General features: G+C 47.7%; 1 long non-coding RNA gene across 2 annotated transcripts in view; it reads left to right on the forward strand.

Annotated features, from left to right (window-relative positions):
• Positions 1 to 14,645, forward strand: part of LOC128335694 (uncharacterized) — a 93,417-nt gene extending 78,772 nt beyond the window's left edge. The window contains exon 3 of one of the 2 annotated variants that reach the window (XR_008311693.1): positions 14,427 to 14,645. This is a non-coding gene — a long non-coding RNA (uncharacterized LOC128335694). Of the gene's footprint in view, positions 1 to 7,851; positions 7,981 to 14,426 lie in introns of those variants that run through there. The other variant, XR_008311692.1, reaches the window with a different exon arrangement.
• Positions 14,646 to 25,634: the final 10,989 nt, after the last annotated feature.

Consider the following 25,634-nt stretch of genomic DNA (forward strand, 5'->3'; position numbering starts at 1 on the left):
ATTCCGTCCCCAGCATTTTCTCAAGGGTGGATGGAAAGCTGTGCTACCCAGCTTCCGCCTCCCACACAATCACTCTCCCCTCCTCCTGCCCTGATCTTTGCAAACACACAACTGCCTATCAGGAGTTTGTACAGCTCTCAAACTCTGGCTGGGCACTCTTCTGACCCTCTTTAGGGTTGTGCAAACAACCCTATGGGTTGTATAGACTGCCTCCTACCCATGCACTGATCCAGGCCTGCATAGCTTCAGTAAGGTAGCTGGTTCATGTACCTCTAGACCATGCTCTGGGTTGCATCTATCCAACAGCAAAAAAACTAAAAACCTCCCCAAGGTGCAGATCACACCACAGCAAGGGGATGTAACAAGGACCAAGCCTCTGAAAGTAGCAATCGAGAAAGATAGGAATGTCGCCACATTTCACTCCCGACCAAACCCTGTAACTTTCCCACAGTCTTCTAATGTGGGATTTCTAAGGCCAATAAATGCATTCTAAATATTTATTTTCAGATTCTTTCAACATAAATCTCTAGATATTTTCTTCATGCTTGAGCCTGGCCAAAATCTTTCCTTTGCTTCTGTCCCCCCCCGCCCCCCACCCCCAAGTGAAACTCGAAAATTCCTGCCTGCAGGGATCTTTTTTTTCTTTTCAGGCACAGCGATTTTGTGTTTGTTGTGGTCATGAAACACTAACAGGAAGAGGGGCGGGTGCTGGCACCAAATTAAAAGCCTGAAGAATCACTTCATTGGCTACTAAATTAATTATCTTCAAAGATTTCATTAGCAGCCAATTTCTTATCACTAAAATCAAGCTTCAGATTGGAAACTGGACACATTTCTTTTGTCAATAGGGGATAGTTTTTTTCCTTCATTCGCTCCCTTTTTTCCTCCTTATGTTCTTTTTGGAAGTTGAAACTGATTGTGTGGAGCTCACAATAAGGCTGGTCTCACGAGGTCCGCCAGGATTCTATGAGAACTGCCAGGATCCACATTTGGTGCAGCAGTGCCACCAGATCTGGTTCCCTAGCCCAGCACTTAGCGTGAGCGCACCCTTAACCTGGCTGCTGGGATTGTGTGCGTGCTCAGGCTGCTTGCAATCCAGGCACACACAGAGATGGGCACCTAGAGCACCCCCATTGCACCACATTCAGCACGCGGTGGATTGTAGGATTCCCGGAGGCTGGGATGCACCATCCCGGCCTCCGGAGATCTGTGCTGCTTGGCTCAGTGCAGATCATCTGGAAGTGCACTCAAGGCAACATTTGTTTAATCATCTGGGAGGAAGGTAGGTAAAACCCTTCCTCCTCTGCCCGCCCGCCCGCCCACCCATCCAGTAGGTCATGTGAATACCCTTAATGAGGAACATAGGAACATAGGAAGCTGCCATATACTGAGTCAGACCATTGGTCCATCTAGCTCAGTATTGTCTTCACAGGCTGGCAGCGGCTTCTCCAAGGTTGCAGGACAGGCAGGAGTCTCTCTCAGCCCTCTCTTGGAGAAGCCAGAGAGGGGACTTGGAACCTAGATGCTCTTCCTGGAGTGGCTCCATCCCCTGAGGGGAATATCTTACAGTGCTCAAACAGCAAGTCTCCCATTCATATGCAACCAGGGTGGACCCTGCTTAGCTATGGTACAATTCCAAAAAGGCCTTGAAGAGCACCTCAACACCATAGGGGTCACAGAAATCACCATCAGCCAATTACCAAAAGCAGCTTTACTGGGAACAGCCTATATTCTGTGACGATATCTATAACAACAGCAACAACATTGACAATAAAATTCAGCCATGCCAGGTCCTTGGGAAGGACTCAATGTCTGGATAAAACAAACTAGTCAATCACATCTATCTGACTGTGCAGACAAGAAATAATAATAATAATAATAATAATAATAATAATAATAATAATAATGGCACCTTTTAAACTAACATATTAATGAATGAGCATTAATGAGCTATATAAATGAGTAACATAACATATCACATTTATTTTTTATTTTTTTTAAAAAAGACCAGAAAATAGGTCCATCCAAATTCACCCCAACCCCCTCCCCCTTCCCTTTAAATAGCACTTTCTAGATATGTCGGTCAGCAGCAGTCCTCTAGTCACAGGAAGAAGGAGAAATGAAGGCCTCCCTCCTCTCTTGGATACACTGGTAGTGCATCACAGGATGAAAGTTCCTGGTAGCCTTGGGAAATGTGTTTTTACTCATGGATTTTGCAAAGTAAGTAGCCCAGGGAAACTACATTTCCCAAGGCTACCAGGGACTTTCATCCAGTGATATACTAGTGGGCCGGAGAGGGGAGGAAGGGAGAACAGCCTTCCTTTCCTTTTCCCACAGCTGGAATTCTGCCGCTGTGACTGGTCCACATCGGTGTGCCTTAAACTGAGGTGAAATCTCTGACTGGGACAGAAGGGAACAATTAAAAACAAAAGCCCAACCTGAACAGGAAGCCTTTATAGCTCTTTCTGTTGAAGAGAGCCTGGGTGATGAGAGCCATTCCAGTTCCTTAGTCTCACATCCGTTCTCCTCCCCTCAGAGCAAGAGAGGAGAGCTGGTCTTGTGGTAGCAAGCATGACCTGTCCCCCTAGCTAAGCAGGGTCCGCCCTGGTTGCATATGAATGAGTCTTGATGTGTGAGCACTGTGAAATCTTCCCCTCAGGGGATGGAGCCGCTCTGGGAAGAGCAGAAGGTTCCAAGTTCCCTCCCTGGCAGCATCTCCAGGTAGGGCTGGGAGGGACTCCTGCCTGAAACCTTGGAGAGCTGCTGCCAGTCAGTGTAGACAATACTGAACTAGATGGGCCAATAGTCTGACTCACTATAAGGCAGTTTCCTTCCTATGTTCCTATGGGGAAGTTGTACCCAGGGTTGTGGGTTTCTGATATGAACCCCAGTGGTTCCTGATGGAGGTGGAACTTGTAGCTTTAAAAAATTACCAGCCGTGCCTGCAGATCACCCTTGATCTTGGTTCCAGGATTGTGCCTTATGATTTGGAAAGACTGGGTCTGACAGATTGATAGGTCCGCCACAGCCTGTGCTTGTTTATTTTTTAATTAGAGCATGCTGGCCACCGGGCTAATTGTCCAGGCAGAATGCACGGAGCCTGACCACCAGTGGCCCCCATTCAGGCATTAAACCAGCAGGGGATGGGCTGGGGATGCTGGGAGTTGTAGTTCAGCAGCAGTTGAAGTGCCCAGTTTGCCCACCTCTGCTCTAAGGAGAATATCTCACAGCACTCTGTGCTCACCAGCAGCTGCCCATCTAAATGCAACCCCAAGTGGACCCTGCTTAGCAAAGGGGACAATTCTTGCTCACTCCCTCAAGACCAGCTCTCCTCCCGCAAAGGCTAGACGGGCCAAAAGCTGATACTTTTGATAGGAAGCCTGCAATTATTCCTGACTGTGATAATGCTTCCAAGCCTCCATTTATAAGAGGATCAGAAATAATTTCACCCCCAATTAATACATTCCAGTCCTGCAGTTTTGTTTTACAGAAACCGAATGTTGTGCCATGGGTTGAACTGTGAGCTGTAGCGTTGTATTTGATGTTGCAACTTGAAAGGTTGGTTGCTATGTAAACCAGGTGTTCTAAGTTAATATTTACACAAGGTACAGTGTGTGTGTGTGTATGTGTGTGTAGCTGAATACCTTAATTAAAAATATACTATAAAACCAACGTCTTTTACCTTAAGTCTATCGTTAGGCCCAGATATCCCGCTCTGGAACACCTTATGGCATCTTTCATCGCTCTTGGGCTTCTGGGGATTATTATGGGTAAGCAGAATGGCGAGTTCACTTAATAAATGGCCTATAACTGAAGTAAGTAATAGAAGTAAAATGAAGTTCTCCCTGTGGGGACCATTGCTTTATGCAGGAACTGGAAAAGTCAACTGATAAATAGTCAGGGGCTCCTTTCCCCCATTTAAACGGTCAGCGGGGAGGCTGTTGCCGTCTTTCCAGGAACGAAGCTCGGTCTGCTGTCTTCAGTGTGGCGGACTAGAAATATGTGACTAGTCTATGCCTGAATTGCATTTGAAGCAAAGCAGACGCTCCAGAGCTTTCTCTTCTGCCGGTCTCTCTGCTGTAGGACAAAGCAGGACTCATGGCATAGGATCCTCCAGGCAGACAAAAATCTGGAAGCCTATTGGCCACAGATGCTGGGCGTGATGGGAGTTGTAGCCCCCAAAGAGCTGAAGGGCCAAAGTTGTACAGCCCTGGCCTACCGTTTCCTCTTCCAGCCAACAGTTGAAGGGCAGAGAGTTGGTCTTGTGGTAGCAAGCGTGACTTGTCCCCTGGAGAGACCAAAGGGGGACTCACACTGGAAGAACAAAGAGAGCTCCGAGCTCCAACACTCCTTCTCATCGGCTTGTGCTGCTGTCTATAAGTCCCAACTTCTCTCTCGAGGTTTTGAAACGATCCCTTGGGAAACAGCGAGAGGAGAGGAGAGTTGGTCTTGTGGTAGCAAGCATGACTTGTCCCCTTAGCTAAGCAGGGTCCACCCTGGTTGCATAAGAAAGGGAGACTCCATACAGGGGCGTAGCAAGGTTGGAGTGGGCCCAGAGACAGGATTTTAAAATGAGCCTCCCCATCACTGAAGCTCAGCTTATGAAGTAAAGAAATCTTAAATGAGGCTGAATAGTGATAACAAAAAGCATAGTAAAGTGTGTGTGTGTGTGTGTGTGTGTGTGTGTGTGTGTGTGTGTGTGTCCTATGGGCCACAATAGAACATCATCCTAAATAATTTTTAAAAAGGTTTTGTAAATTGTGGATGATGCAAGTCATTTAATGGTACTAAAGAAAGACATGCTGTTCTGGTAGCTCTTAACACTCACATCAATTTTGGAGGGTGAATACAACCGAAGGAAGCCCGGGCAGGTGCGCAGCTGGGGTAGTCAGTCATGTGACTTGCCTCTGCCCCCCCCCAGGCAGTGGGCCCCCAGACAACTGTCTCCCCTTGCCCTATTATAATTACGCCCCTGACTCCATGTGCGAGCACTGTAAGATATTCCCCTCAGGGGATGGAGCCGCTCTGGGAAGAACAGAAGGTTCCAAGTTCCCTCCCTGGCAGCTTCTTCAAGATAGGGCTGAGAGAGATTCCTGCCTTGAGGAAGCTGCTGCCAGTCTGTGTAGACAATACTGAGCTAGATGGACCGATGGCATGACTCAGTATATGGCAGCTTCCTATGTTCCTATGCTTCTATGCAACAGCTTAGTTAGCACATCTGCTCCCATTTGTTCACTTGGACAATACATCAATTTTACAAGTCCTTTTTCTTATGCATCCAGCACATAATCATATTTTGTTTCAATGTGTTTTGTTCTAAATGTAATTGTCTCTATTTATGAGATCTGGATGCAGCTTTGATTATCCTCAAACATCTCAGTGGGTTTTGGTTCGTCTATGCTGAAATCTGACATTAGCTTGTGCATTAGCAAAGACTCACTCTCTCTGAAACTTTGTTTTGCTTGCCTTTTGTCTGCAAACTCTTTATTCTTAGGACACTTATTCTGCAAGTGTTTGAGTCTTCCACAAATAAAGCATTTCTTATTGTTTTGCAAGGTTCTAAATGAATTTTCTTCCCTTCCTCTTGGTTGCCTATCATCCCTCCTGTGCAAATCAAAGTCCTCTAGATGGTTAATTACAAATGGTAAGTCTGCCTCTTCCTTGACTTCCAAGGCACTAGTCATACTACCAAAGTAATGTGGCAAACTATTCAACAATAATCCTATCAAAACTGCATCAGGCATGATTACTTCTTGAGCTTGCAGTTACCTAGATATTTCTAACATTTCATTGATCTGCTTGGACAGACTTTCTCCTTCTCTAAGTTTTTTACTGCTCAGTTTTCTTACTAGGTGCACTTTGGGAACCACAGACTTCTTTTTATAAAATCCCTTCAAAGTTTCCCACATATTATCTGCATTTTCTTTGTCTCTTAGATGCACTAAGGTTGGGTCACTCACCACCAAGCCAATCATTACTGATGCCTTTTCATCTGCTCTGTCCCATTTTTTTCCTGCTCCTTTCCTGCATCTGCAGGATGCTGGGTGTGCAGAACACTGCCAAGTCCATTTCTTTTAAGGAGCATCTCCATCTTGAAAGACCAGAGCTTGTACTCAAGGAGGTTCTCCACATGAGCAGTGTGGAGAGCCTCAGAGGGTTGTGTGGGGAGAGCGGGCTTGGCTTGGCCCGCTCTCCACGCAGATGAGTGGAGAGCCCATCCTGGGTGGCCGGATCAGCCGCCCACATGACTATCGGCTCCATCATGGAGCCAGTAGGGGCTGCAGGGACTGGGGGCCACCCAGCCCCTGGAAGTCCCAGGATGCCCCGTGTGAGTGTGCAGGACATTCTGGTGAAACCCCCAAGGCTGGGAGGCTTGTTTTAGCCTCCTGGCCGGGGTTCTACTCAGAAGTTGCCGTGGCACAGAGCCACACCGCAGTGTCTCATAATCAGGAAAATGAGGTTAGTGGAGTGCTCGCTCCACTAACCTCATTTAAGGGTGGGGGGAGTAAAGGAGGTTTGCTGCCAGGAGCTGCGTGGCTCCCGTTGCAGCGCACAACCTCTGACAACCGGGCAGGGCTCCCCTAGCTTGGTTTTTGGAGTTCATGAGAATAGTCTCAGGACCTTGCAACTTTTCAGTCATCTGGAATCCTTGCGCTGTCTCCATTTGCAAAGCTTTTCTCTTTGCTTTGCTTTTTATTTAACTTTCTAGGTTCTTCTCTTTTATGTGCTGGCTTTTGGGCCTCCTAACCCTTTGTAAGGGAACAATGGCAGTTCAGTCCCCAATTAGCAGAGCAAAACCAGTTTGGGAAGAATTCAGCCAAGCTAGAGTGTCTGGAGACAAGTTTGAAGAACGACAAGGATTTATTTAGAAGTGACAAAAGGATAGGAAAGCTGAGCTTCAGGCTGAAAGGAGAAAGAGACTAAACAAACAGCCATCTCTGGAGAGACAAAATGGAGACTAACACGGGAAGAACAAAGAGGGGAGGAGTCCAGCACTTTTATCCATGACCCTAACGCCCACCCCCAGTGGCCACGGTGAGACACTGCAGCTGAGAGCTGATGCTGCCAGGGTCCTAGCTCCAACAGCACGTCCCTCCAGTCTATTTACATATAGGTTGTTCTTGACCTTTCATGTCCTTGTGCTTAAGCTAGCACACCCAGCAAAGACAATGGATTCTTTTGGGATCCTCTGGAATGTCCCTCCTCAAGAAGAAGGAGCAGCTGGTATTTTGCCTCAGGGCATATTTTGGGCTATAACTGGCCCTGGTTTCATGAAGCAGTGTGCTTCATTTGGTATCTATACCTTGAAGTCACCCATTGAGGAGATTCTCACGATCCACCAAAAGCAGGCTAAGGGAGCCTAGCCCACTTTTGGTGGATCGTGTGCTGCCACATGAGCCACGCAGCTCCCAGCAGCAAACCCTCTTAATTCCCCCTTCCCTTAATCAAGGTTAGCAGAGCGAGCGCTCCGCTAACCCCATCTTTTGGATTGTGTGTTGCCATGACGCTGCTCCGCGCTGTGGCAACACATGAGGAGACCCCCGCCGGGAGGCTGAAACAAGCCTCCCAACCCTGGAGGTCTCTCCAGGATGCCCCGTGCACTTGCGCAGGGCATCCTGGAACTTCCGGGGGCTACACAGCCCCCGATCCCCGCAGCCCCCGGTGATCCGGCCGCCCAGGGCTGCTTTCCTGCTCATCTGCGGGGAGAGGTTGCTAAGCCAACTCTCCCCACAACCCCCCTAGAGGCAAGCCTCACTGATCGTGAGACTCGCCTCACTGTTTGGACAATTGACCTGACACCGGCCATAACACTAAGCCGTGTCTTGCTCTTTGTTCCATTCCCGCTCTCAGCCTCCAGATCAGCCTTTCTTGCTGGTTCAAGAAGCTGGCTACATGAGAACAGACACCTTTTGGATTTACCCCTGCTGCCTAACCCCCAAACTACATTCAGTTCTCCACTGCTGCCTCCCGGTTCTGTTCCAGGGGAAAGAGGTCCTTCGGGTGCACCTGAGCCACGAGGGTCCAATCGCCACTAAATGGAAGGACAAGGTTGTATGATCACCACTGCACCCCTGTGCCCCACTGGACTCTTCCTATCCCTGCTCTTAAAATCGAGAAACCTGTTTCTTTAAAGCCGTCTTTTCTCTAGCCTGCCTAGAGTTCATCCAATTCGAACATCAAGCTCAAATTGCTGCTTTGCAAGTTATCTGGTTAATCTTTTTAACCTATTTTAGTAGTAATAGTGCCTCAATCAGCTCTTCTCTCTGCTGTACCCCAATCCCTCAATAAACTGATTGTATTCGTGAACCTCAGGTTACTCTCCGTCAGTTCATTTCTCCAGGACCAGAACTTTGCACAAATTTATTCTGACATAGGACTGCTGCACTTTAGCTCACTAATTCCTGCACACACGCCCAAACACATTTAGGGGTGTTCCCCCAATCACCCCAAAGCAGTTCCATTAATAATGAGGAACAAAATCCCCCAATCCTAACATTCTAATCACTGCACCACATTGGTTCTCAAAAGTGTGTGTATTGGTTGCAGGAGAAATCTGATGCAAGAGAAAAAGGAGATACATTTTTAGCAGTGAAGCAAACTAGGGATGAGGAAAGTGTTGGATACCTTTAAGAGAGCATGAAAGGGTTTAATTATCAAAATGTGGCGAGGCTGTGGGCCCTGGGCAGGCCCTGTGGGCACAAGCCCTGGATCTTTTAAGTACCTAGCACCTCTTCAAAAGAGAGAGGAAGAGGGGAGAGGGGCAGGATTGTCCATGCAAAGTCTGGTATTGGCAGGTATGTTTAGAATTGCTTCTAAAAATAATTAAAAAAACAAATCTTTCCCTGAGTGTATTTTGGTGTGAAACGTAGTGAATTCAGCTAATTTAAGTGGCAGGGCAGGGGGTGGGAGAGGAAGGAAATATGAGAGAGAGGAGGAGGAAGACAGGAGGTGGTGAGAGGTGGGTGTGAGGCGGCAGAAAGTGCTGCAAGATTATTTGTGCCATGAGGCCCAGAGATGTATCCGAATCCAATCCAGCCCACCACCAGATCTGATTTTGACACCCCCCCAGCATAGTGCATTTGCAAGAGAGATAAAATCCAAGCCCCATTATTTCTATATGTGGGGGGGGGAGGAATCTTTTATGGGGGGGGATCCTGTTGTGCCCCCTGCAATTTCCTGCTGTATCCACCTCTGATTGTGACTGGGGATCATGGGAGTTGTAGTAGGTGCTTTTAATTTCAGTGGGGCTGCTTTGAGTAATTTCCCTCAACGTGTCAGTCTGTGAGTCCATTATTTTTGTTTTACTGTTGTATCTGTTTTAATGTTTGTAAACTTAAACGGCAGCCTGGTTGATCTCTGGGTCATCTCGGAGAGACCATATTACTCCCGTGTTGAAGGAACTACGCTGGCTGCCGATCCGTTTCCAGGCAAAATACAAGGTGCTCGTTATTACCTATAAAGCCCTAAACAGCTTAGGCCCTGGGAACTGAAGAGACTGTCTTCTTCACCATGAGCCCTCCCACCTGTTCAGATCCTCTAGAGAGATTCGTCTGTGATTGCCACCAGCTCGTTTGGCAGCTACTCGGGAACGGGCCTCCTCCATTGCTGCCCCTGGACTTTGGAATGTGATCTGGGTCACGTCCATACCCCACGCTGTTGGGTTAGAAAGGTCCTGTACCTTCACCACACCCATAAGCTGTAGAGCTCATGAGGGATTGATGGAGTTGTGGAAACATCTTCCTTCCCAAATGAGATGATATTTGCTTGCGAATTCGACAAGAGACAAGGACTAACTAAAAATACACTTGCAGGTGGTAGGGAGGGAGGGATTTCTGTGCTCAGTTTCTTAATTCATTTTGGAACAGTTTGTTAGCCTACGCTTTTCACCTTAATAGCAAGCCCCAAATGGGATTAGCGTACCTTGCCAAAAAAAATGCATCTCTCATCGGCAAAATTCATATTTTGCAAACTACTTTCCTAGGCTACATTTCTGACTGAAAAGGCTCCAAGAAAAGGTTCGACTCAAAGGATTCTGCCCCCCCCCGCCACTGAACAGAAGGGCAGAACGTTCAATATTCTTGTGCGCCGATCCATGGTGGGTTATTTTTCTTTCAGAAAGCTAACGAAAATATGTTAAATATTGGGTGTGACACACAGGAGGACGTGACTCATTTTGGTGGAACGGAATCGGAGTATCGGTGCTTATTAATTACTTTAGCAGAAGTGCCGTGTTCCTTTCGTCCCTCCCGAGGATTGCAGGGTAGAACATATGCTGGATTTTTGGCAGTCTTGAGTTTACAGGAGTTTCAGAAAATATTTTGAGCAGTTGCACATGAAATTATTTAATATGCCTCCTGAGAGGAAATGCTCATGATGTTCAACCCAAATATGCCGGCTTTCAATGAATGCTTTTGTCGGGTCTGATGAGAATCTAGCAAATACGATCTGAACTGTTTCCACACCAGTGCTAATTTGGGAAAAACACAAGGAGCAGTGATACTTGAAGTGTGTGATATTAATAGGTGTGTGTGTGTGTGTGTGTGTGTGTGTGTGTGTGTACAGGCTTACCTCACTATCTGCAGACTCACCATCCACATTTTCACATATCCGTGGTCGGGTAATGCACACTCGGCATACATGGAAAGACCAGCCAAGAAGGAATTAATTCTGCATATCCATGGGTCGGGGTGGCCAGAAATGACCTTGGAGATCATTTCCAGCTGCCATTTTCTATAGGGGAGCCATTTTATGGCTCATTAGTTTAAAAAACACACACATGATTTTCACTGAAGTTTGAGGTCTTTTGGAATTGTGAGGGGCATCCTTGGACTGCTGAAGACCCACAGAGGGCACTTTATTTGGCCCATTTTCACAATTTGGGGCCGAATTTTTGTGTGTGGGGTGTGTGTGTAGGTTTTTGTTTTTGATTTTTTAAAGACTGGGAACCAACCCCCCCCCCCAATGCCATAGACTCAATAACTCATTGTTCGCAGTTTCGTTACCCACAGTAATCTGCAGGAATGGAACCCAGGAACAGAACCTATGCAAGTGTGTGTACACACACACACATAGGAACACAGGAAGCTGCCATACACTGAGTCAGACCATTGGTCTATCTAGCTCAGTATTGTCTACACAGACTGGCAGCGGCTTCTCCAAGGTTGCAGGCAGGAATCTCTCTCAGCCCTATCTTGGAGATGCTGCCAGGGAGGGAACTTGGGACCTTCTGCTCCACCCCCTTAGGGGAAGATCTTGCAGTGCTCACACATCAAGTCTCCCATTCAGATGCAACCAGGGCAGATCCTGCTTAGCTAAGGGGACAAATCATGCTTGCTACCATAAGACCAGCTCTCCTCTCTTATGTTTACCCACATGTAAAAGGGTTTGCAGTTTGCAAGCATTGCTTGGAATGACTGTTCTGGGGAGCAACGAGGGGGGAGGGGGGATCCCTGCAGAAAAATATCTGCCAGGTGCCATTGCGGCTGGCACCTGACATCCTGCAAGGAGGCTGGCCCACCTCCGTCACTCAGCTGGCCTCTGCACATGTGTGGTGATGTGAGTTGTTTGCACAGCTCTTGAATGTCTACAGAGTCCAGGCCTGCTCAACTTAGGCCCCCCAGCTGTTTTTGGACTACAACTCCCATAATTCCCAGCCACAGTGGGCAATAGCCAAGGATTATGGGAGTTGTAGGCCAACATCTGCAGGAGGGCCGAAGTTGAGCAGCCCTGGTATAGACCATTCAAAAGGCTGCTACACATTTGTGGAGGCTGGCTGAATAGTATGGGCAGGATGTTGGGTCGGCCTCCTGGGCTTCCCACAGGATGAAGGTTGCCAGTTGCGGCAAAGTTCACCATTTTCTTTGGGCATTTCCTCCTGCCCTCACCGCCACCCCCCTCGGAACCACCATCACTGGCCATGTTATATATCTCTATGAGGTCCGAAACTTACCTGTGAAACTGGCAAGTTTCTATCTTTTGTGGTTTGGTCTGGGAGTTACATGTCAGTCAGTGAGTGAGGCCCAAGCAGGTTTATATTAAAGATATATACATAGATATGTACATGTACACACACACATATATACAGGACCATATTATTATATGCTGAGGTTGTAAGCTATGTCAAGCTTAAAAGGCAAACCTAATATATTGTGTTTGGATTCTTTTGGGTTATTCATAGTAGGTGTGAATCCAATATAAATAGGCTCCTTGGTATTTAAATTTGTTCAGTTCAGTTTAGTTCAAAGTTTATTAGGGTCTATGACCAGCACAACAAGGGGAAACAAATACAATTAAAATAACAATAGCAATTTAAAAGATAACAGGTCAGTAGTCTAACCCACCAACAATATTATAACGATTTATTTAAATTTGAAAGGCCCCATAGCATTACATTTATTTTAATTATTCTAACAAAAAGGACAATGAAAATAGAAATAAGAAATTAGCAAAGATGCAATGGAAAACTAATCATCTAACAAAAAAAGTTATCTTGCATTAAGCCTATTTGTATTAGCAATACCTTTAAATGAAAAGACATTATGTAAAGCTTGAAATTTAGTCTTTAAAAAAAAATCCAGCGGCCCCTCATAATGTGAGGCCCTCACCTGTACCTTACTTAGCTTGTGCCAAAATCTGGCAGTGTGTGTGTGCAGGGAGATTTGAGTTTTGCCATGAAACTTGCTATTGCGGGGTGGGAGAAAACATTAGCAAAAAAACCCACCCTGCCTTTCATACTTTTGCCCATTTCTTTGTGCCTTTTTGCAACTGTTCTTTTCATGATCTGCTATCGCATGGCCAGGGGGAGAGGTTGCCCGGGTGTGATGCTTGCTGTATTGGGAGCCTGGCAACCCCTGGGAGTAAGGGAGATCATGACAGGAATAGGGAGGGGTGGTGCTGGGGGGCCCTCAGGAGCTGGGGGCCCCGGTTCTCTGAACCAATCCACTCAAATATAGTTGAGCCCCTGTGTACAACCAAGTCTATGAGGAGTGGTTAAATGTGCTGGATGAATGACAGCTGGACTAAATCTAGTCCAGCACTCTGGGAAGTCCATGGGCAACTGGCATTTGGAGGCATCCTGCCTCAGAACCTGGAGATAGCCTCTAGCCCTCAAAGCTAGTAGCCATTGATAGTCCGGTCCTCTGTGAATTGGTCTACACCCCCTGTAAAGCCATCCAAGCTGGTGGCCACCATCACCACATCCCGTAGCAGAGAATTCCATAGATTCTCAATCTGTGGTCCTCCAGATGCTGCTGAACTACAACTCCTATCAGAGAGGAGAGCTGGTCTTGTGGTAGCAAGCATGACCTGACCCCTTAGCTAAGCAGGGTCTGCCCTGGTTACATATGAATGGGAGACTTGATGTGTGAGCACTGTAAGAAATTCCCCTCAGGGGATGGAGCCACTCTGGGAAGAGCATTTAGCAGGGGTGTAGCAAGGTTGGAGTGGGTCCAGAGATAAGATTTTAAAATGCCCCCCACTCACTGAAGCTCAGCTCATGAAGCAAATAAATTTTAAAAGAGGCTGAATAGTGGTAACAAAAAGCATCTTAAAATTTATATATATTTATGTGCCACAATAGAACATCATCCTAAATTGTGGACGATGCAAGTCATTTAATGGTACTAGGGAAAGATGTGCTGTTCTGGTAGCTCCAGGTCTTAACACTCAGATCAATTTCAGAGGATGAAGACAACTGAAGGAAGCCCGGACGGGTGTGCAGCTGGGGGAGTCAGTCATGTGATTTGCCTATGCCCCACCCAAGGCATTAGGCCCCCAGACAACTGTCTCCGCTTGCCCTATTTTAGTTACGCCCCTGGCATGTAGGTCCCAAGTTCCCTCCCTGGCAGCATCACCAAGATAGGTCTGAGAGAGATTCCTGCCTGCAACCTTGGAGAAGCCGCTGCCAGTCTGTTTAGACAATACTGAGCTAGATGGACCATTGGTCTGATTCAGTATATGGCCACTTCCTATGTTCCCAGCTACAGTTTATTGTGGATGGGGATTATGGGCATTGTAGTTCAGCAACATCTGGAGTACCACAGGTTGGGAACCCCTGCCATAGATTAATTATAACAACATAAGAACCTAAGTCCAGCTATAGAAGGCATTTGCTTTCCTAGAAAGGGAACTGCCTTTGTTAGAAGTTCAGTATTTCTTCGGCAAAGGTAAGCCATAGACAACAAAGAAAAAGAAACCTGCAGGAAATAAGCACGTATTTGTGTTTTGATTTGTGTTGGTTTCATGCTGCCTCGCAATAAACAGTTAGAGCAATATCCCCGCAGCCATCTGACTCCTTAATAATACTTTAGAAAACATTTAAATTGTTGTTTTTCGATGCTGGATCTGAAAAAACAAGCTCGTCTCCTTTCCTCTTTTCTTTTCCCTCCCTTCCCTCGTCCTCTGTTATCATATCCCTGGTTTCCCAGCAGGTTCAGACGCAGATGGCTGCCGTATTGCGACAGAAGCAAAGATACTACATTAATGTTTAAAGGGATTAAAAATCCTCTTGGCAGCAGTGGCATATGTTAGCAGTTAATTGTAGCACTGGAAGCTTCCCTGCTGCTTTAAAACATGGACTCATTTTACATGCTTTTCTGCAGAGCACGATGAAATGTCAAATGTGTTGGTATAAGTCTGGAATCTAGTCTGACAAAAAAAAAAAAGAGGAGAGAAGTCGTAAAGACAATGTTGTTTTTGCTACCTAACAGCTTTTGTATCCAAATAATGTTTTGCAAGGGTGCCAGCGCGGGTGGCGTGGTGATCAAACAGAGCAGATTGCGTTTGTGTTCCTAGCTCGGCGTCGGGAAGATCCTCGGAGGTTTTGATGGCCGTGTTGTATGTCATTGACACGGGGTTTGGCTACTGCATTGCAAGTTGGATCGGCCGAGCTTCTCGACTTGGGAGATGCATGGGGGAGGTTTCTGCCTTGGAATTTTGAAATCTGAAATCATAGGAACATCGGAAGCTGCCTTCTACTGAGTCAGGCCTTTGCTCCCTCTAGCTCAGTATTGTCTGCACAGACTGGCAGCGGCTGCTCCAAGGTTGCAGGCAGGAATCTCTCTCTATCTGGAAATGCCAGGGAGGGAACCTAGGAACAACATAGGAACATAGGAAACTGGCATATACTGAGTCAGACCATTGGTCTATCTAGCTCAGTATTGTCTACAGAGACTGACAGCGGCTTCTCCAAGGTTGCAGTCAGGAATCTCTCTCAGCCCTATCTTGGAGAAGCCAGGGAGGGAACTTGGAACCTTCTGCTCTTCCCAGAAACCTGGAAGCTTCTACATGCAAGAATGCAGGTGCTCTTCCCAGAGAGGCCCCAATCCCTAAGGCAGTGCTTCCCAACCTGGGTTCCTCCAGATGTTGCTGAACTATAACTCCCAGCATCCCCAGCTACAATTCATTATGGCTTGGGATGCTGGCAGTTGTAGTTCAGCAACATCTGGAGGCCACTACCCTAAGGGAATATCTTACAGTCACTCACACATCACACAGGTCCCAGGTTCAATCCCTGGCAGCATCCTCGGGTAGGGCTATGAAGCTCTGAAAACTTGAAGCACTGCTGCTGCCAGTCAGTGTAGACAGTACTGAACTGGATGGACCAATGTTCTGACTCAGTATAAGGCAGATTCTGATGTTCCTGTTGTTGATCACAGAGGAAAGATATCTCTGATTCCCGCCATCTTGCCCCATCTTTGCCCCATGATTCCCAGAGACAAGCACTGTAGAAAAGAGTGCTGGAATAAACAGACCTTTGGCGAGATCCAAGAAGACAGTTCTTCTGTGGCCGCCCTTGCTTGGAAAGAGCACTTACGTTGTACTGAGGACATTTTAAACTGCCATGGTCAGGCAATTATCACACTGCTGAGTAACCTCATTCTTCCAGGGTCCCTGTTTGCAGATTAACATTTCTTGTAATGAGTTCCACAGATTATAGTGCTATTATGTAGTTATTATTATCTGGGTTTTTCACTTCCCGGTTTGTATTTCAACCATTGAAAAGCCCATCCAACCACACCTGTGTTCCCTCTAACAGGGATTTCGAGATGTTGTTGACTACAATTCCCATTGGAGATTATGGGAGTTGTAGTGAACTGCATCTGGGAACCCCTGTTAGTGGGAACACTGAACCCCCACCTATAGATTTTCTTCCAATTAGGAAATGCATGTTTCATTAGAGGCGCATTCTCCTAAGCAAAATAATGTTGCCATCAACTATTAGCCAGGTCACAAATCAAGGCATGTGTGCATCTGAGGCACTACCCGCCCCCCTTGTGTGCACCTCCTTGCTAGGGTTGTGGAAAAAAATTGACCAAATCAATTTGAATTTTGAATCATATTTGAATTGATTTGACTCCGAACCGCTTGCATGGAATGGGATTCGATCGAATCGATTCCAATCCGGACAAATTCAGATTGAATTCACATCTAATTTGAGCAATTGCCTTTAGAAGCAAGGGGCAGAAAGGCATCTTGCAATCTCCCTGGTGCCCCAGTCATCTTGGCACCTGAGCTGACTGCCTTGCCTTGCCTTGCCTCATGGAAAGGCTGAATACCATGAATGCACGGCAGCAGAGTTGAAATGTTTGATCCTTCTCAACCAGAATGGCCACTGAAGATGAGCTAATGGGCGGGGAGGGCAGAATAGCTGCAGATGTGCAGCTTATTCACCCTTCCCACCCAGGCACTCTCACATAGGAATATAGGGAGCTGCCTTATACTGAGTCAGACCATAGGTCCATCTAGCTCAGTACTGTCTACTCAGACTGGCAGCAGCTTCTCCAAGGTTGCAGGCAGGAGTCTCTCTCAGCTCTATCTTGGAGATTCTGCCAGGGAGGAGGGAACTTGGAACCTTCTGCATGCAAGCACATGGATGCTCTACCCAGATACTCTTTCCAGAGGAGATTCTCTTCCCTCTCCCTCCCTCTGTGCTCTGTGCAATTGGGGGTTTCGGTCGCCCGGCTGGAGATTCCTATCGTCAACTGAGAGAATGACAGCCCATGGGGCTCAGGGAGAGTTAAGCACATACAGAGGGATAGGAAGCCCAGGCAGGGCTCATTTTCTGCCTCCCCCACTCATCTGCAGAGGTTGCCCCTGTTATGAGCTGGTAGAAAGCATGAATTGTCCACTTTGCCAAGCAGGGCCAGCCTTGATTAACATTTCAGTGGGAAACTACATGTGTGAGCACTGTGAGATATTTTCCTGAGGTGATGGAGCTGCTCTGGGAAGAGCATCTGCCTACTTCCATGCAGAAGGTCCCAGATTCCCTTCCTGGCATCTCCAGGTAGGGCTGAGAGAGACTCCAGCCTGCAACCTTGGAGAAGCCGCTGCCAGTCTGTGTAGACAATACTGAGCTAGATGGACCAAGGGTCTGACTTGGTAGAAGGCAGCTTCCTGTGTTTCAGTGTTCCTATGTTCCTATCTACTTATTTTAAATGTAAGGAGCCACATAGTAGGGGTTTGCACGGAACCACAGCAGAGGTTCGGTTCAGTTCAAATTTGAACCATATTGCCAGTCCACAAACCAGTTCGTTAGAACCAGCTGGCAGTTCAGTCTGTGCTGTTGAACCAGGTCAACCCGTTTCAACCTGATTCAAATGCCTTGCTTGTAAAGGGGAATCTGGATGATCGACTGAACATTTCCCAAAGATCTATCATAGATATTAACTGGGCTCCTGTGCAGCCCTGGACTAGGATAGATTAAAAAGATATATAGCATAGGGGATCCCAACCTATGTGTAGTGATAATCGGTCTTGAGGGAGGTCTAGGTTTCAATGAGAGTAACTGCTTGGAGTTACTCTCCAAATAAGGAAGAAAGCCCAAGAGAATCAAATTCCTGTGGCCCAATCCAAAGTGAGGGGCAAGATTTATTGGACAACAGCCTTATAGAGGAGATGGGGAGAGGTGTGTGAGAGTTCAGTTCTTCCCTGGAGGCCTCTGAAGGAGGTCAGATCACCAGCTACTGCAAGGGAAAGGGAGTCTAACAGCCTTGGGCTGGGAATCAACTGGAAACTCCTTACCTGGAAGTAAGTAGGAAGGATAGGGACCAGTTTAGATAGTCCTGTCAGAAAATTTAGTTTCATTTAAGTCCTTGGATCTGACTGCATCGTTCTTATAGTTCCTGGGGAAGGGTTTTATTTGAATGGAAGCAGCGATTCTTGATGTAGTTTTCCTTATCATCCAATTACTAATAAATCCTTTTTGTTGTTATAGAGTGTCACTCCTTATTGGGTCCTGCCCTAGTCACATGTTCTTGAAGGCCCAAGACTGCCCAAGCCTTTCTTGTAATGGAGGAGTTTTCCACTTTACTCTCCCAGAAAATTCCTTTGGAAGGGTGAATCTGCCCATATAAAAAGTGGATGGTGGCAGCCTACTTGGTAGGGATGTGCGAATCGATTTGGGTACAAAATAATTTGTTCCCAAATCTATCTGTTTGGGGTGATTTGTGGACAAAACAAATTGTCCCTGTTCTAGCCGGCCAGATTCAGGTCCAAAACAAATTGCCCAGATTTCGGACCTGAAAAATTCGTAGATTCAGATCTCCATTTTTGTGGCGATCTCTCTTGCTGTCTCCATTTTATGTCAGGATTTTTTTAAAATCCCGCCCTCCCAAGCTTCAGATTGGTGACTTGCAGTGTGCAGCGATTGGCTGGCGATTCCCCCGTCCTTCCAGATTGGCTCATTTCCATTTAAATCCTGTGTTGCCAGGGATGACTGACCCCGCATTGGCTAGGGGAAGGGTCAAAGAAGGGACAGGGATGGGGGGAGTTCGAAGGAGGGATTTTCATATGTACTTAAGGAGGCAGCCAGCTGCCTTTCTGCCTCATGGGAGGAGAGAGAGAGACCAAGAGCGAGAGAGAGGGAGGGAGGGGAGTTTTGCTTTGCCTTGCCTGCCTGCTTCCTGGAGTGGATTCTCTGCTTTTTGTTCCTGCTTTCCTGATTGAGGAAAAGAGAAGAAATTTTTTTCCCCACCCCCTTCCTGCTGCTGAGAGAATCACTGTCTGAGCCTGCTGTCTGTGCGAATTGATTTTGGGTACAAAATGATTTGTACCCGAAACTACCTGTTTCAGGAGATTTGTGGACAAAACAAATCACCCCTGTGCTAGCCGGCCAGATTCAGACCCAAAACAAATCGGGGGTGATTTGATTCAGGTACAAGTCGAATCAAAAAATCTATTTGTGCACACCCCTACTGCTTGGGACTCCTCACAGATAGAAGAGGGATTTTGTATCCCCCCCACCTTTTGATAATTACACTGTGGTACTTCAGGTGTTTTTGAACTACAACTGCCATCATCCTCATGCACAATAAATTGTAGCTGCGCATAATGGGAGTTGTAGTTCAGCAACATCTCGAGTACCACAAGTTGGGAACCCTTGGATCCCATCAAGATATGGGAGGAGATAAGACCTTGAGCTCTGAAAGAGAAAGGGGATAAAAATGTCACAAGCATGGCCCCACTCAGCCAGCCAATCAGGTTTGCACCATTGGCTCAAGGGAAGGAAGGGAGAAACAAGCCCAAATGTTTGGGCTTTGGATAAGCTGGGGGCCTACTAGTAGCCCCCAGGCTACCTAATGTCTGCCCTGGTTCTAACCAGCCCCTAACAGAACTCATCCATAGAACTCTGTACTGGGAACATAGGCACACACCCTTGACAACAAGGCTCACCTAGCAACTGTCCATCAACAATGGCCTCATTTGCACGAGACACTAAACCAGAGGTGAAGGGGCCCCTGGTTGCAATTCCTGTCCATCCGAATGCGGGCAACTGAAGTTAAGACAGAAAATGGACACATGGTTTTCCTCCCCAGGCTCTGCTTTGTACCTTCAGTTCATAGGTTCGTCACTTGGGCCTCCGGTTCAGTGTGTCGAAACACGCAGGGGCAGATCCACCATGACAAAAAGGGGTTCAAAGAACTCAGGCCACACCCCTGAAGGGCCGTGCCTTACGCTCCTGCCCCACTTCCTGCATCTGACATCAGACGGAGCAGGTGGGGTTCTGCTCGGAAAGGGGTGTGCAGCCCATTCCCGAGCAAATTCCTGGCCAGTGCTGTGTTCGCAGTGTGGTCAGGAGCAGCTCTCCCTCCTTTAAAAGGCAGGGAGATGCGTTCCCAGCCAGGCTGGCAAGCTGGCTCTGGGATAAGCAGCTCAAAAATTCCCCTCTGCGAGGGGACCGCGGCGGCGGGCGGACATGGACTGCTGCTGACCTCCCTATGGGCCTGTGAATGTGGCAGGGCAGCCTGGCAGTTTAGCAGCTGGCGTTAAGGGAGGAAGCTCCTCCCTCACTCCCTCACTGTTGGCTGCTGGGGCTGTCCTTCAGTCAAGCAGCCAGGCTGATCTCCAGGGTTGCCAAAGAGATCATATTACACCCATTTTAAAAGAACCACACCGGCTGCCAATCAGTTTCTGTGCAAAATACAAAGTGCTGGTTAACCCTAAATGGCTTGAGTCCGAGGTATTTCAGAGAGCGCCTTCTTCATCAACCCCACCACCTGTTAAGTTCATCGGGGGAGGTCCGGTTGTGGTTGCCACCAGCTTGGTTGGTGGCGACTCGAAACAGGGCCTTTTCTAGAGTTGCCCCAGGACTCTGGAACACACTTCCTAATGAAACTAGAGTTCCCCCTTCTCTGAATGTTTTTAAGAAGGACCTAACAACATATCTGTTTAGTCAGGCTTTCAGCTTATAGTTTTGAAGCTTCGGTTTTAGAATTTTTATTGTATTCTAAATTGTTTTAATTATGTTAATGTTCTAATGGTTTTTATATTATGAACCGCCCAGGGACCTTTTTGTATGGGGTGGTATATAAATGTACTAAATTAATTAGAATTAAAAATTAAAAGAAGGAAGACCCAGTAGCCAGTTCTCCCTCCTCTCTGCAGTCTCGATGTTATGATCTCCATAACATCCGGATTTGGGCAAGAGAGGGGGGAGGGGGGAGCGGAATCACAAGTACATTGGACCCACATTACATGTGAATGTGTCCTATTAACCCTTTGTTTCTCAGAACACTCTCTCCTCCTCTCTCATGCACAGTTTCAGTTTCATGCTAGCCATAGACTTGGCAAGATTTGGATCAGCAAACTATGGTTAGAAATTGCCTTCCAAACCAGAATTAGAAACCACAGTTTGAAGTGAGTTTCCAAGTCTGGTTTGGAGGAAAAATGCTAACTGGAACTTGTGAATGTCATGATAAAACTCTAGTTAGCAATGCAATGCAAAGTGAAAGTGAAACCACGTGCGAGATGGGAGGATGTCAGCCAGCAGCTCATTCCCAGTCTTGCAAACCATGGTCTGGAGGATTGGCTGAACTGAGCCATTGGGGAGGTTCAGACATCATGTGGAACCACAGTTTCTTTTAACCAAGTTTTGTTTAACAAACCTAGATGGGTGCCACAGGCAATCACCACATCTTGGTTTGTTTTGCCATATTGTGGTATGTTGGGGTGCCAGCCTTCCTCACTTCCCATGATCTATCATTGCCCTTTTCTATATGAAAGTCTTGTGACAGCAGAGCTTCTGAAACAAACCCAAATTAAGGCCTGACAGTGGGTTCAATATCACATAAAACTGTGGTTAGAACAAACAAAACTTCAAACCTTGGGATCAGATCTTGGATTAACTGCTTCAAAGAAACCATAGTTTGCTGACAGAAGCAGGTTCCGGCAAACAAACTAACGGCAGTTAGATGAACTAGCCACTTTCCATGTGATGTCTCAACTGCTCATTGTTAATAAATAAAATAAATGTGCAAATAAATGTGTACACTTGATTTATTTTGTTTTGCTATTGTCTCTGGTTTTGAAGAATGGTTTTAAAAGCCACAAAAACCTGTGAACGTATGTTACATTTGCATGCAGAAGGTCCCAGGTTCAATCCTTGGTAGCACCACCAGGTAGGGCTGGGAAAGACTCCTGCCTGAAACCTTGAAGAGCCGCTGCCAGTCAGTGTAGACTGGGGCTGCTGAACTACAGTTCCCATCACCCCCCCAGCCACAGTAAATGGTAGCTGGGGATGATGGGGGTTGTAGTTCAGCAACATCTGGAGTGCCACTGGTTGGGAACCCCTGGTGTAGACAATACTGAGCTAGATGGTCCAAGATTTAAGACTCGGTATAAGGGAGCTTATTCTCCACTATTGTACATGTCATTTTACAACAGATGGTGTAATAAGTCCCTGCCCCCAGGGGCTCACAATCTAAAAACAGACATATTGGAGACAACAGAGGAAGCAGAGAGAAGTGGAGGCAGAGTAAACAGAGGAAGACTATCCATGTCTTGATATACACCAAGGCTGCACAACCTTAGCCCTCCTGCAGGTGTCAGACTACAGTTCCCATAATTCCTGACTCCTGGCCAATGTGGCCGGCGGGGGTGGGGGGTGGGGGATGGGAGAGAGTCCAGAAAGAGATGGAGGGCCAAAGTCCTACAACCCTGATGTACACAATACGTGCATGAAGCTTGCCTGTCGCACTCTTCCATCCCATAGATGGCAGCATGATTCCTGTCTATGTCAATTCATAAAACTGGAGGGATCTATAGAAAATGAGCAATCAATGCTAAGAAAAGTATTTGATAGGGAAAGAAAAGGATGCATTTGGGGAGATCAGTGTTCACACTAAGCATTTTGTCACATGTATTCCCACACTCTGCAGTCAACTGTGGCTACTTCTTTTCAGTGCCTCTGGGTGGTAGTAGTAGTAGAACTGGGTAGTTCTGGGCCAGAGTCCAGGGCCTCCACACCCCCTGGGGACCCCAAAATACCCTCTAGTCCAGGGATTCTCAACCTTGGGTCCCCAGATGTTGATCGACTTCAACTCCCATAATCCCCAACCAGAGGCCATTGAGGCTGGGGGTTATGGGAGTTGAAGACCAATAACATCTGGGGACCCAAGGTTGAGAATCACTGCTCTAGTCTGTCCGGGCCCACACTGTGCCAGGCGGTCGAGCATGACCTCTGCTTTAGAGACCGAGGTGGGAGTGGAACATAGGAACATAGGAAACTGCCATATACTGAGTCAGGCCATTGGTCTATCTAGCTCAGTATTGTCTTCACAGACTGGCAGCGGCTTCTCCAAGGTTGCAGGCAGGAATCTCTCTCAGCCCTATCTTGGAGAAGCCAGGGAGGGAACTTGGAACCTTCTGCTCTTCCCAAAGTGGCTTCATCCCCTGAGGGGAAGATCTTGCAGTGCTCACACATCAAGTCTCCCATTCATATGCAACCAGGGCAGATCCTGCTTAGCTATGGGGACAAGTCATGCTTGCTACCACAAGACCAGCTCTAAGAAATATGTGGGGTGGGGATATGTTGCATGTTGAAATGTTTCTGCTAATTCATATTTGCATAAATATACTTGTTTATGTTCTTACACTCTTGTGAGTTCAGTTACTTTTTGTACCCTCAAGAACCCACGTGCTGAAAATACTGTGAAGCCCTTCTCATGATCAGTGAGGAGGGCTAGCCTCTTTTGCGGGGAGGAAGCCCAAAAGTGCTTACCTCCCTGCAGACGATCACAGCGGAGTCCCTGCATGGGCGGATCGCCTGCCCAGAAGAGTGGCGGCTCTCCTGTGGGCCACCCACACCTCACCCAGCCACTTGTCCGAATCGCCCTGCCTGGATCGCTTGCCCAGATTTCCTTGCCCGGCTGCTCGGTTGGGCGCAGTGAAGAGCTGCCGCATGATGCCCCACCCCCAGAGCCCCACTAATGCTCTGTGCATGTGCAGTGCATTACTGGGAATCCCCCTCCCCCCGAGTGTGTCTGCCACGGCTGCAAGCAGCCACAGCAGACACATGATCAATTAACCCGGTGTTTGGGTGCACTTGTGCCCCAAACCTGGGTTAAGTGGTGGGCTACATAAGAAGGCTCGCTTCTGAGCCGCCGGCGGGTCTTCTGAGCCGGGTCTCACGATCAGTGACACCCAGTTTGTGGAGCTGAGTGGGAAGAGTGGGCTAAGCCCGCTCTCCCCACACACGAGCAGGGCGGGAGCCCTGGGCGGCCAGATCGGCCGCCCACATGAGTGCCAGGGGCAGGGGAGAGCGGGGGCTGATTGGCCCCCCGGAAACTCCAGCATGCCCTGCGCGAGCTTTTTGCCTCCCGTCCAGGGGTCTCCTCGTGAGTAGCCACGGTGCGGCGTTGCGCCACGGCTACTCACGATCTTGAAAACCAGGTTTGCGGAGCGCTCGCTTTGCAAACCCGGTTTTAGGGGAGGGGTACTTTGGCAGGTTAACCGCCTGCGAGGCCGGTGGCTCCCACAATCAGGCAAAATTGGGCTAGGCTCCCCTCGCCCGATTTTGCCTGATCGTGGGAATAGCCCCTGTGTGTGTGTGTGTCATGGTGTGTGTGTAGGGAGATGATGCAGCAGGGAAGGGGTGGCCCCAAAGGCCTTTAGGTTCAGGCTTCAAAATTACCTCGGTGCACCTCTGCCGCCACCCCATGACAACCACACATGCAGTGGCCATGCGCACTGTGAACATGGTGTCTCCCACCTGGAAATGGCATCCCCCTAGGAAAAGCTTCATGGATGAAGAAGCTTTCAGTGGCTTTTAAATACTTCTAAAATGTGGTCCTTTTAAAGGTGGTCCTTTCTGGGAAGCCAAGTGACAGCGTTGCATGATGTCCCCGCTCAGCTCAGCTCAGCTCCATGACTTCAGATGCCGATGCGGAGAATGCCTGTTGCTCCTCAAAATAAAAAGCAACCCCTATATAAGGAAAACGAGAGTACTACCCAGCAATATTTGCATTATTTGAACATGTGGGGCTGCCTTAGAACATGCAAATCAGACCATTAAGCTGCCAAACTGAGTATAGTCTGCTCTGACTGGCAGCGGCTCTCCAAGGTTTCAGGCAGGGGTCTCTCCCAGCCCTCCCTTGAGATACTGCCAGGGATCGAACCCGGGACCTTCGGCATGGAAAGCCGATGCTCTACCAATGAGCTACGGGGTTCCATCCCCTAAATAGAGTTTTATTACCTAAGCTTAGGACGCTGCTGTCTACTGAGTCAGGCCACTGCTCCATCTAACTCAGTATGGTCGACACTGACCAGCAGCAGCCCTCCATTAAGCCAGGAGAGAGAATACTTTCCATCATTGGCTGTCTTTCTTTTCAGCGGTTAAAAAAAGCAGACCCCCAACCGAAGAGCTGGTTTGTGGTCCTGACGTTTGTCGGGAGGGAGGCGATGTTATTCACGTCACCCCTTGTGCTTCTGACCTCCGCTTGGCTTTTAGAACTCTGGTTTAAAAAGAAAGGAGAACAGAGCATCTTAGCAACGCCTTGTTTGGGAACAACAGATGTTCTTAGCCCGGACCACTGCAACCCTCTGCAGAAGTGCCTGCTGGGTAATTTTGCTCCTTTGATCAAGAAAGCATCTGTTTGGAGATTACAGAAATCCTCTTCCTTGGAGCGAAACGTCTGTTCTGCTGCAGTGGAAGGTTTCCACCACTGCTCCGGAACCCTCCGGAATGCTTTGCCGCTTGGGGAGAAATAAGAGCAGCCTCTAGCTACAGGACCTGCTCCCCTTACCCAGGCCTACCCATATGTTAGAGAGCCAGCATAGTGTAGTGGTTAGAGTGCTGGACTAGGACCGGGGAGACCCGAGTTCAAATCCCAGCCATGAAACTTGCTGGGTGACTCTGG

This window comes from Hemicordylus capensis, chromosome 11 (genome assembly GCF_027244095.1).
Source record: "Hemicordylus capensis ecotype Gifberg chromosome 11, rHemCap1.1.pri, whole genome shotgun sequence".
Taxonomy (NCBI): Eukaryota; Metazoa; Chordata; class Lepidosauria; order Squamata; family Cordylidae; genus Hemicordylus; species Hemicordylus capensis.